This window comes from Spermophilus citellus (assembly GCF_964194105.1).
Source record: "Spermophilus citellus genome assembly, chromosome: 17".
Classification (NCBI taxonomy): domain Eukaryota; kingdom Metazoa; phylum Chordata; class Mammalia; order Rodentia; family Sciuridae; genus Spermophilus; species Spermophilus citellus.
The window spans coordinates 16,461,595-16,472,651 of NC_138199.1; positions in this window are offsets into that span (position 1 = coordinate 16,461,595).

Here is an 11,057-nt window from a genome sequence, read left to right on the forward strand (position 1 = left end):
CTGGGGTCACTCCCTCCCAGGCTGGGACACCCTCTTTGGCCTGAGGGGTGAAGCGTCCCTGTCAAGGCCACCTGGGAAACATGGAGGGCACCGCGGACACTTGCTCTTGGCCCACACTCTGCTGGGCCTTTTGGCCTTTGCTGTGGCCCTTCAGGCACGCTGGTCCACAAAACCTGCGAGCCCAAGAATACTCACCGTGAGGGCATCTCAACTCCAAGGGCACACCCAAGGACCGGGATCCATCCCGCCTGACCCACCATTTCTTGGCCTTTCTGCCCCTGGGGCTGTGCTCCCCTGCACGCCTGGCACGCGCCCGGGATTGCGGAGGTCCCGGGGACCAGTGGATGCAGGGCCAATTTCCCAGGCTGTGAGCACATCTCCACTGGGGCCCCGGACAGCAGGCAAGCGCCACCAGGCGCTATCTTGGCCCCAGGGAAGAACCCTGTGGGACCTCTGGATCAGGAGCCGCGCCCTCCTCCTGGGCAGGATGGTGGGACATTTGGCAAAGGACATCTCCCCTCCATCTTGGAGGCACTGCTGAGACCAGTGAGAGGGCGCCACTGTCCCACCCTGGCCCAGGTAACTGGGGACAAGGGGCCCAGGGATCCTCTGCAAAAGGTGACCTGGACTCTGAGCCCTGTGGGCGAGCGCCCCTCTCCCACCTGAGCTCATTGTCCAGGGTTCCTGCGGGGGAGCACCCTCAGCCCCCCAGCGCTCAGGCTGCTCTGGGTCCTGTGGGTGAGCGCCCCTCACCCGGCAGTGCTCAGGCAGCCCTGAGTGGGTGGCGTGGCGGGGAGCAGCCCTGGCCCGAGGGGGCTCAGGCTTCCCTAGAGGCTGGGGGTGAGCGCCCCTCCCTTAGGCAGTGCAGGGCCAGGCCTGGTGGCTGTGGGGGAGCGCCCCCAGGCGGCCTCAGGTCCCCAGTGTGCTCTGGGCCATGCTGGTGAGCGCCCCTCGCCCTGCAGTGCTCAGTGTGCTCTTGGGGGTTCTGCGGGTGCGAGGTCCCCACCGCGGGTCCCAGCCCTGTTCCCTGTCCCCAAGATCCTGCTTGGGGAGGGCTCCTGGGACACTGGCATTGCTGCTGCACTGCGGCCTTTGGGTGAGCGCCCCTCGCCCATCGGCGCCCAGTGTCCTCAGGGTCCTGCGGGCAGGCAAGCGCCTGTCTTGCGGGGGTGGGGGTGGGGGCCCAGGAGGCTTCCCTGTCCTCCGGGGGCCTGCGGGTGAGCGCCCCTCGCCCGAGGGTCCTCGGTGCGCCCGGGTCTCCTGGGTGAGCCCCCCAGGAGCCCTAAGGACCAGTGAGCTCTGGGGCTTGCGGGTGACCGCCCCTCCCCCGCAGGTCCCCAGGCTCCCCTGTGTCCTGAGGCCCAGCGCCCCCCCCCGCGCCCCCCGCCCAGGGCTCAGTCCCCTCTGGGTCCTGTGGGTGAGCGCCCCTCGCCCAGCAGTGCTCAGGGGGTCTCCTCTGGGGCCTGCGCGGGTGGTGCCCCTCCCTCCCCAGTGTTCTGTCTGCCCTGGGCCAGGTGGTGAGCGCCCCTGGCCCGCCAGGGCCCAGGCTCCTCAGAACTCCAATGCCCCATGGTGCCTGGGGAGCGCACTGTGTGGGTGCTGGGGTCACTCCCTCCCAGGCTGGGACACCCTCTTTGGCCTGAGGGGTGAAGCGTCCCTGTCAAGGCCACCTGGGAAACATGGAGGGCACCGCGGACACTTGCTCTTGGCCCACACTCTGCTGGGCCTTTTGGCCTTTGCTGTGGCCCTTCAGGCACGCTGGTCCACAAAACCTGCGAGCCCAAGAATACTCACCGTGAGGGCATCTCAACTCCAAGGGCACACCCAAGGACCGGGATCCATCCCGCCTGACCCACCATTTCTTGGCCTTTCTGCCCCTGGGGCTGTGCTCCCCTGCACGCCTGGCACGCGCCCGGGATTGCGGAGGTCCCGGGGACCAGTGGATGCAGGGCCAATTTCCCAGGCTGTGAGCACATCTCCACTGGGGCCCCGGACAGCAGGCAAGCGCCACCAGGCGCTATCTTGGCCCCAGGGAAGAACCCTGTGGGACCTCTGGATCAGGAGCCGCGCCCTCCTCCTGGGCAGGATGGTGGGACATTTGGCAAAGGACATCTCCCCTCCATCTTGGAGGCACTGCTGAGACCAGTGAGAGGGCGCCACTGTCCCACCCTGGCCCAGGTAACTGGGGACAAGGGGCCCAGGGATCCTCTGCAAAAGGTGACCTGGACTCTGAGCCCTGTGGGCGAGCGCCCCTCTCCCACCTGAGCTCATTGTCCAGGGTTCCTGCGGGGGAGCACCCTCAGCCCCCCAGCGCTCAGGCTGCTCTGGGTCCTGTGGGTGAGCGCCCCTCACCCGGCAGTGCTCAGGCAGCCCTGAGTGGGTGGCGTGGCGGGGAGCAGCCCTGGCCCGAGGGGGCTCAGGCTTCCCTAGAGGCTGGGGGTGAGCGCCCCTCCCTTAGGCAGTGCAGGGCCAGGCCTGGTGGCTGTGGGGGAGCGCCCCCAGGCGGCCTCAGGTCCCCAGTGTGCTCTGGGCCATGCTGGTGAGCGCCCCTCGCCCTGCAGTGCTCAGTGTGCTCTTGGGGGTTCTGCGGGTGCGAGGTCCCCACCGCGGGTCCCAGCCCTGTTCCCTGTCCCCAAGATCCTGCTTGGGGAGGGCTCCTGGGACACTGGCATTGCTGCTGCACTGCGGCCTTTGGGTGAGCGCCCCTCGCCCATCGGCGCCCAGTGTCCTCAGGGTCCTGCGGGCAGGCAAGCGCCTGTCTTGCGGGGGTGGGGGTGGGGGCCCAGGAGGCTTCCCTGTCCTCCGGGGGCCTGCGGGTGAGCGCCCCTCGCCCGAGGGTCCTCGGTGCGCCCGGGTCTCCTGGGTGAGCCCCCCAGGAGCCCTAAGGACCAGTGAGCTCTGGGGCTTGCGGGTGACCGCCCCTCCCCCGCAGGTCCCCAGGCTCCCCTGTGTCCTGAGGCCCAGCGCCCCCCCCCGCGCCCCCCGCCCAGGGCTCAGTCCCCTCTGGGTCCTGTGGGTGAGCGCCCCTCGCCCAGCAGTGCTCAGGGGGTCTCCTCTGGGGCCTGCGCGGGTGGTGCCCCTCCCTCCCCAGTGTTCTGTCTGCCCTGGGCCAGGTGGTGAGCGCCCCTGGCCCGCCAGGGCCCAGGCTCCTCAGAACTCCAATGCCCCATGGTGCCTGGGGAGCGCACTGTGTGGGTGCTGGGGTCACTCCCTCCCAGGCTGGGACACCCTCTTTGGCCTGAGGGGTGAAGCGTCCCTGTCAAGGCCACCTGGGAAACATGGAGGGCACCGCGGACACTTGCTCTTGGCCCACACTCTGCTGGGCCTTTTGGCCTTTGCTGTGGCCCTTCAGGCACGCTGGTCCACAAAACCTGCGAGCCCAAGAATACTCACCGTGAGGGCATCTCAACTCCAAGGGCACACCCAAGGACCGGGATCCATCCCGCCTGACCCACCATTTCTTGGCCTTTCTGCCCCTGGGGCTGTGCTCCCCTGCACGCCTGGCACGCGCCCGGGATTGCGGAGGTCCCGGGGACCAGTGGATGCAGGGCCAATTTCCCAGGCTGTGAGCACATCTCCACTGGGGCCCCGGACAGCAGGCAAGCGCCACCAGGCGCTATCTTGGCCCCAGGGAAGAACCCTGTGGGACCTCTGGATCAGGAGCCGCGCCCTCCTCCTGGGCAGGATGGTGGGACATTTGGCAAAGGACATCTCCCCTCCATCTTGGAGGCACTGCTGAGACCAGTGAGAGGGCGCCACTGTCCCACCCTGGCCCAGGTAACTGGGGACAAGGGGCCCAGGGATCCTCTGCAAAAGGTGACCTGGACTCTGAGCCCTGTGGGCGAGCGCCCCTCTCCCACCTGAGCTCATTGTCCAGGGTTCCTGCGGGGGAGCACCCTCAGCCCCCCAGCGCTCAGGCTGCTCTGGGTCCTGTGGGTGAGCGCCCCTCACCCGGCAGTGCTCAGGCAGCCCTGAGTGGGTGGCGTGGCGGGGAGCAGCCCTGGCCCGAGGGGGCTCAGGCTTCCCTAGAGGCTGGGGGTGAGCGCCCCTCCCTTAGGCAGTGCAGGGCCAGGCCTGGTGGCTGTGGGGGAGCGCCCCCAGGCGGCCTCAGGTCCCCAGTGTGCTCTGGGCCATGCTGGTGAGCGCCCCTCGCCCTGCAGTGCTCAGTGTGCTCTTGGGGGTTCTGCGGGTGCGAGGTCCCCACCGCGGGTCCCAGCCCTGTTCCCTGTCCCCAAGATCCTGCTTGGGGAGGGCTCCTGGGACACTGGCATTGCTGCTGCACTGCGGCCTTTGGGTGAGCGCCCCTCGCCCATTGGCGCCCAGTGTCCTCAGGGTCCTGCGGGCAGGCAAGCGCCTGTCTTGCGGGGGTGGGGGTGGGGGCCCAGGAGGCTTCCCTGTCCTCCGGGGGCCTGCGGGTGAGCGCCCCTCGCCCGAGGGTCCTCGGTGCGCCCGGGTCTCCTGGGTGAGCCCCCCAGGAGCCCTAAGGACCAGTGAGCTCTGGGGCTTGCGGGTGACCGCCCCTCCCCCGCAGGTCCCCAGGCTCCCCTGTGTCCTGAGGCCCAGCGCCCCCCCCCCCGCGCCCCCCGCCCAGGGCTCAGTCCCCTCTGGGTCCTGTGGGTGAGCGCCCCTCGCCCAGCAGTGCTCAGGGGGTCTCCTCTGGGGCCTGCGCGGGTGGTGCCCCTCCCTCCCCAGTGTTCTGTCTGCCCTGGGCCAGGTGGTGAGCGCCCCTGGCCCGCCAGGGCCCAGGCTCCTCAGAACTCCAATGCCCCATGGTGCCTGGGGAGCGCACTGTGTGGGTGCTGGGGTCACTCCCTCCCAGGCTGGGACACCCTCTTTGGCCTGAGGGGTGAAGCGTCCCTGTCAAGGCCACCTGGGAAACATGGAGGGCACCGCGGACACTTGCTCTTGGCCCACACTCTGCTGGGCCTTTGGCCTTTGCTGTGGCCCTTCAGGCACGCTGGTCCACAAAACCTGCGAGCCCAAGAATACTCACCGTGAGGGCATCTCAACTCCAAGGGCACACCCAAGGACCGGGATCCATCCCGCCTGACCCACCATTTCTTGGCCTTTCTGCCCCTGGGGCTGTGCTCCCCTGCACGCCTGGCACGCGCCCGGGATTGCGGAGGTCCCGGGGACCAGTGGATGCAGGGCCAATTTCCCAGGCTGTGAGCACATCTCCACTGGGGCCCCGGACAGCAGGCAAGCGCCACCAGGCGCTATCTTGGCCCCAGGGAAGAACCCTGTGGGACCTCTGGATCAGGAGCCGCGCCCTCCTCCTGGGCAGGATGGTGGGACATTTGGCAAAGGACATCTCCCCTCCATCTTGGAGGCACTGCTGAGACCAGTGAGAGGGCGCCACTGTCCCACCCTGGCCCAGGTAACTGGGGACAAGGGGCCCAGGGATCCTCTGCAAAAGGTGACCTGGACTCTGAGCCCTGTGGGCGAGCGCCCCTCTCCCACCTGAGCTCATTGTCCAGGGTTCCTGCGGGGGAGCACCCTCAGCCCCCCAGCGCTCAGGCTGCTCTGGGTCCTGTGGGTGAGCGCCCCTCACCCGGCAGTGCTCAGGCAGCCCTGAGTGGGTGGCGTGGCGGGGAGCAGCCCTGGCCCAAGGGGGCTCAGGCTTCCCTAGAGGCTGGGGGTGAGCGCCCCTCCCTTAGGCAGTGCAGGGCCAGGCCTGGTGGCTGTGGGGGAGCGCCCCCAGGCGGCCTCAGGTCCCCAGTGTGCTCTGGGCCATGCTGGTGAGCGCCCCTCGCCCTGCAGTGCTCAGTGTGCTCTTGGGGGTTCTGCGGGTGCGAGGTCCCCACCGCGGGTCCCAGCCCTGTTCCCTGTCCCCAAGATCCTGCTTGGGGAGGGCTCCTGGGACACTGGCATTGCTGCTGCACTGCGGCCTTTGGGTGAGCGCCCCTCGCCCATCGGCGCCCAGTGTCCTCAGGGTCCTGCGGGCAGGCAAGCGCCTGTCTTGCGGGGGTGGGGGTGGGGGCCCAGGAGGCTTCCCTGTCCTCCGGGGGCCTGCGGGTGAGCGCCCCTCGCCCGAGGGTCCTCGGTGCGCCCGGGTCTCCTGGGTGAGCCCCCCAGGAGCCCTAAGGACCAGTGAGCTCTGGGGCTTGCGGGTGACCGCCCCTCCCCCGCAGGTCCCCAGGCTCCCCTGTGTCCTGAGGCCCAGCGCCCCCCCCCCAGGGCTCAGTCCCCTCTGGGTCCTGTGGGTGAGCGCCCCTCGCCCAGCAGTGCTCAGGGGGTCTCCTCTGGGGCCTGCGCGGGTGGTGCCCCTCCCTCCCCAGTGTTCTGTCTGCCCTGGGCCAGGTGGTGAGCGCCCCTGGCCCGCCAGGACCCAGGCTCCTCAGAACTCCAATGCCCCATGGTGCCTGGGGAGCGCACTGTGTGGGTGCTGGGGTCACTCCCTCCCAGGCTGGGACACCCTCTTTGGCCTGAGGGGTGAAGCATCCCTGTCAAGGCCACCTGGGAAACATGGAGGGCACCGCGGACACTTGCTCTTGGCCCACACTCTGCTGGGCCTTTGGCCTTTGCTGTGGCCCTTCAGGCACGCTGGTCCACAAAACCTGCGAGCCCAAGAATACTCACCGTGAGGGCATCTCAACTCCAAGGGCACACCCAAGGACCGGGATCCATCCCGCCTGACCCACCATTTCTTGGCCTTTCTGCCCCTGGGGCTGTGCTCCCCTGCACGCCTGGCACGCGCCCGGGATTGCGGAGGTCCCTGGGACCAGTGGATGCAGGGCCAATTTCCCAGGCTGTGAGCACATCTCCACTGGGGCCCCGGACAGCAGGCAAGCGCCACCAGGTGCTATCTTGGCCCCAGGGAAGAACCCTGTGGGACCTCTGGATCAGGAGCCGCGCCCTCCTCCTGGGCAGGATGGTGGGACATTTGGCAAAGGACATCTCCCCTCCATCTTGGAGGCACTGCTGAGACCAGTGAGAGGGCGCCACTGTCCCACCCTGGCCCAGGTAACTGAGGACAAGGGGCCCAGGGATCCTCTGCAAAAGGTGACCTGGACTCTGAGCCCTGTGGGCGAGCGCCCCTCTCCCACCTGAGCTCATTGTCCAGGGTTCCTGCGGGGGAGCACCCTCAGCCCCCCAGCGCTCAGGCTGCTCTGGGTCCTGTGGGTGAGCGCCCCTCACCCGGCAGTGCTCAGGCAGCCCTGAGTGGGTGGCGTGGCGGGGAGCAGCCCTGGCCCGAGGGGGCTCAGGCTTCCCTAGAGGCAGGGGGTGAGCGCCCCTCCCTTAGGCAGTGCAGGGCCAGGCCTGGTGGCTGTGGGGGAGCGCCCCCAGGCGGCCTCAGGTCCCCAGTGTGCTCTGGGCCATGCTGGTGAGCGCCCCTCGCCCTGCAGTGCTCAGTGTGCTCTTGGGGGTGCTGCGGGTGCGAGGTCCCCACCGCGGGTCCCAGCCCTGTTCCCTGTCCCCAAGATCCTGCTTGGGGAGGGCTCCTGTGACACTGGCATTGCTGCTGCACTGCGGCCTTTGGGTGAGCGCCCCTCGCCCATCGGCGCCCAGTGTCCTCAGGGTCCTGCGGGCAGGCAAGCGCCTGTCTTGCGGGGGTGGGGGTGGGGGCCCAGGAGGCTTCCCTGTCCTCCGGGGGCCTGCGGGTGAGCGCCCCTCGCCCGAGGGTCCTCGGTGCGCCCGGGTCTCCTGGGTGAGTCCCCCAGGAGCCCTAAGGACCAGTGAGCTCTGGGGCTTGCGGGTGACCGCCCCTCCCCCGCAGGTCCCCAGGCTCCCCTGTGTCCTTAGGCCCAGCGCCCTCCCCCGCGCCCCCCGCCCAGGGCTCAGTCCCCTCTGGGTCCTGTGGGTGAGCGCCCCTCGCCCCGCAGTGCTCAGGGGGTCTCCTCTAGGGCCTGCGCGGGTGGTGCCCCTCCCTCCCCAGTGTTCTGTCTGCCCTGGGCCAGGTGGTGAGCGCCCCTGGCCCGCCAGGGCCCAGGCTCCTCAGAACTCCAATGCCCCATGGTGCCTGGGGAGCGCACTGTGTGGGTGCTGGGGTCACTCCCTCCCAGGCTGGGACACCCTCTTTGGCCTGAGGGGTGAAGCGTCCCTGTCAAGGCCACCTGGGAAACATGGAGGGCACCGCGGACACTTGCTCTTGGCCCACACTCTGCTGGGCCTTTGGCCTTTGCTGTGGCCCTTCAGGCACGCTGGTCCACAAAACCTGCGAGCCCAAGAATACTCACCGTGAGGGCATCTCAACTCCAAGGGCACACCCAAGGACCGGGATCCATCCCGCCTGACCCACCATTTCTTGGCCTTTCTGCCCCTGGGGCTGTGCTCCCCTGCACGCCTGGCACACGCCCGGGATTGCGGAGGTCCCGGGGACCAGTGGATGCAGGGCCAATTTCCCAGGCTGTGAGCACATCTCCACTGGGGCCCCGGACAGCAGGCAAGCGCCACCAGGTGCTATCTTGGCCCCAGGGAAGAACCCTGTGGGACCTCTGGATCAGGAGCCGCGCCCTCCTCCTGGGCAGGATGGTGGGACATTTGGCAAAGGACATCTCCCCTCCATCTTGGAGGCACTGCTGAGACCAGTGAGAGGGCGCCACTGTCCCACCCTGGCCCAGGTAACTGGGGACAAGGGGCCCAGGGATCCTCTGCAAAAGGTGACCTGGACTCTGAGCCCTGTGGGCGAGCGCCCCTCTCCCACCTGAGCTCATTGTCCAGGGTTCCTGCGGGGGAGCACCCTCAGCCCCCCAGCGCTCAGGCTGCTCTGGGTCCTGTGGGTGAGCGCCCCTCACCCGGCAGTGCTCAGGCAGCCCTGAGTGGGTGGCGTGGCGGGGAGCAGCCCTGGCCCGAGGGGGCTCAGGCTTCCCTAGAGGCTGGGGGTGAGCGCCCCTCCCTTAGGCAGTGCAGGGCCAGGCCTGGTGGCTGTGGGGGAGCGCCCCCAGGCGGCCTCAGGTCCCCAGTGTGCTCTGGGCCATGCTGGTGTGCGCCCCTCGCCCTGCAGTGCTCAGTGTGCTCTTGGGGGTGCTGCAGGTGCGAGGTCCCCACCGCAGGTCCCAGCCCTGTTCCCTGTCCCCAAGATCCTGCTTGGGGAGGGCTCCTGGGACACTGGCATTGCTGCTGCACTGCGGCCTTTGGGTGAGCGCCCCTCGCCCATCGGCGCCCAGTGTCCTCAGGGTCCTGCGGGCAGGCAAGCGCCTGTCTTGCGGGGGTGGGGGTGGGGGCCCAAGAGGCTTCCCTGTCCTCCGGGGGCCTGCGGGTGAGCGCCCCTCGCCCGAGGGTCCTCGGTGCGCCCGGGTCTCCTGGGTGAGCCCCCCAGGAGCCCTAAGGACCAGTGAGCTCTGGGGCTTGCGGGTGACCGCCCCTCCCCCGCAGGTCCCCAGGCTCCCCTGTGTCCTGAGGCCCAGCGCCCCCCCCCCGCGCCCCCCGCCCAGGGCTCAGTCCCCTCTGGGTCCTGTGGGTGAGCGCCCCTCGCCCAGCAGTGCTCAGGGGGTCTCCTCTGGGGCCTGCGCGGGTGGTGCCCCTCCCTCCCCAGTGTTCTGTCTGCCCTGGGCCAGGTGGTGAGCGCCCCTGGCCCGCCAGGGCCCAGGCTCCTCAGAACTCCAATGCCCCATGGTGCCTGGGGAGCGCACTGTGTGGGTGCTGGGGTCACTCCCTCCCAGGCTGGGACACCCTCTTTGGCCTGAGGGGTGAAGCGTCCCTGTCAAGGCCACCTGGGAAACATGGAGGGCACCGCGGACACTTGCTCTTGGCCCACACTCTGCTGGGCCTTTGGCCTTTGCTGTGGCCCTTCAGGCACGCTGGTCCACAAAACCTGCGAGCCCAAGAATACTCACCGTGAGGGCATCTCAACTCCAAGGGCACACCCAAGGACCAGGATCCATCCCGCCTGACCCACCATTTCTTGGCCTTTCTGCCCCTGGGGCTGTGCTCCCCTGCACGCCTGGCACGCGCCCGGGATTGCGGAGGTCCCGGGGACCAGTGGATGCAGGGCCAATTTCCCAGGCTGTGAGCACATCTCCACTGGGGCCCCGGACAGCAGGCAAGCGCCACCAGGTGCTATCTTGGCCCCAGGGAAGAACCCTGTGGGACCTCTGGATCAGGAGCCGCGCCCTCCTCCTGGGCAGGATGGTGGGACATTTGGCAAAGGACATCTCCCCTCCATCTTGGAGGCACTGCTGAGACCAGTGAGAGGGCGCCACTGTCCCACCCTGGCCCAGGTAACTGAGGACAAGGGGCCCAGGGATCCTCTGCAAAAGGTGACCTGGACTCTGAGCCCTGTGGGCGAGCGCCCCTCTCCCACCTGAGCTCATTGTCCAGGGTTCCTGCGGGGGAGCACCCTCAGCCCCCCAGCGCTCAGGCTGCTCTGGGTCCTGTGGGTGAGCGCCCCTCACCCGGCAGTGCTCAGGCAGCCCTGAGTGGGTGGCGTGGCGGGGAGCAGCCCTGGCCCGAGGGGGCTCAGGCTTCCCTAGAGGCAGGGGGTGAGCGCCCCTCCCTTAGGCAGTGCAGGGCCAGGCCTGGTGGCTGTGGGGGAGCGCCCCCAGGCGGCCTCAGGTCCCCAGTGTGCTCTGGGCCATGCTGGTGAGCGCCCCTCGCCCTGCAGTGCTCAGTGTGCTCTTGGGGGTGCTGCGGGTGCGAGGTCCCCACCGCGGGTCCCAGCCCTGTTCCCTGTCCCCAAGATCCTGATTGGGGAGGGCTCCTGTGACACTGGCATTGCTGCTGCACTGCGGCCTTTGGGTGAGCGCCCCTCGCCCATCGGCGCCCAGTGTCCTCAGGGTCCTGCGGGCAGGCAAGCGCCTGTCTTGCGGGGGTGGGGGTGGGGGCCCAGGAGGCTTCCCTGTCCTCCGGGGGCCTGCGGGTGAGCGCCCCTCGCCCGAGGGTCCTCGGTGCGCCCGGGTCTCCTGGGTGAGCCCCCCAGGAGCCCTAAGGACCAGTGAGCTCTGGGGCTTGCGGGTGACCGCCCCTCCCCCGCAGGTCCCCAGGCTCCCCTGTGTCCTGAGGCCCAGCGCCCCCCCCCGCGCCCCCCGCCCAGGGCTCAGTCCCCTCTGGGTCCTGTGGGTGAGCGCCCCTCGCCCCGCAGTGCTCAGGGGGTCTCCTCTGGGGCCTGCGCGGGTGGT